Source organism: Cebus imitator, unplaced genomic scaffold (assembly GCF_001604975.1).
Source record: "Cebus imitator isolate Cc_AM_T3 unplaced genomic scaffold, Cebus_imitator-1.0 Scaffold482, whole genome shotgun sequence".
Lineage (NCBI taxonomy): Eukaryota > Metazoa > Chordata > Mammalia > Primates > Cebidae > Cebus > Cebus imitator.
The window spans coordinates 453,148-454,566 of NW_016107797.1; positions in this window are offsets into that span (position 1 = coordinate 453,148).

The following is a 1,419-nucleotide window of genomic DNA, read 5'->3' on the forward strand; positions in this document are numbered from 1 at the left end:
TTCCAATGAATGCCCTTTACAATTGGTTCTTCACAATATGCATTCCAATGGGAGAAAGAAGACCATCTTATATTGAATATCTACCATTTCAAAGTATTATCTCAGCAACTTTATTTGTTTAAATAAACTTAGTAATCTCAATGTCACAGTGAAGTACATTGAATAATCTTCCTTTACATATTAGAAAATGAATTGAGGCTCTTTTTTTACTGATTGCTCTCTCTATAGGGCCTTGGCTTTTCTCCTTCCACAACTCTGCTTGTGGCCAAGATACTTTATAATTTTTCTAAATATTCAAATCCTGTCTCTATTTCAAAGTTCAGCTTATATCCCATTTACTCTATAACAAGTTAATAATTTAAAAAATGAGCAAATTTATTGCCTGAAATGTGTTGCCCTTAGAATCAAAATTGTATAAAATATAGGTAAGCTTATGGCATGGAAATTGTCTACTTTTTCATCATTAAATTCTCAAACCTAGCACATGCCTAGTATAAGGAGGATGGGTAATATGTATGTATTCATGAATGAATTATAGTTTTTGTATTATTCCAGAAATTTTATGTATTAATGATGTTTTCAAAATTTGAACCATATTTTTACTATCTATATATCATAGAAGTGGATCTGGAGCAAATCCTGCTAAATATGTAGGTTTTCTAATATTTTGTTTCTGTTTTTGTTTTGTTTTGATTTTCCTGGAAATGAACAATACTTACTGATTTATAACTTGGAGGACCCTTTAAGGCAGGACAGATAGCATTTCTTTATCTATTTCAGAATAAAGAGTACCACTAGCTTATTGGTGAGGACTGTAATTTTGTAACAGAATCTCTTAATTATTGAATATGTGTGCAATAAAAAATTACCTCGGAGTTAAATACAGTTAAGTAAGTGCACAAGTGCATATGAATTTTAGCTACTCCCTACAAATTTTTAATCCAAGTTCATAAGAATTTGGGCTAAAATTAATTGAAATACACATTTTAAATAGACATATAAACAGGCTGGAGCCTAATAAACATATATGACTTTTAATTCTCATAAACTTTCCCCATCAAAATTCTGTAAAAAAAGGCTTATTTTGGTTTAATTTAACTATACATTGAATTTATTTCTATTTTGAATCCCTTCAAGTGTTCTTACTAGTTTACTCTTTCTTATACCACTTAGAAATTTATTTTCATTTCCAAACAGAAGGAGACTCAACAATTTTCTAGGAAAAATGATGTTAGGAAGCTCAGAGATTTACATTGAATCAGTAGAGCAGAGTGGTGAAGACCATGAGTGTATTAGTCATTTCTCACACTGCAGCACTGTTTACAATAGCAAGGACCTGGAACCAACCCAAATGCCCATCGACGATAGACTGGATAGGGAAAATGTGGCACATATACACCATGGAATACTATGCAGCCA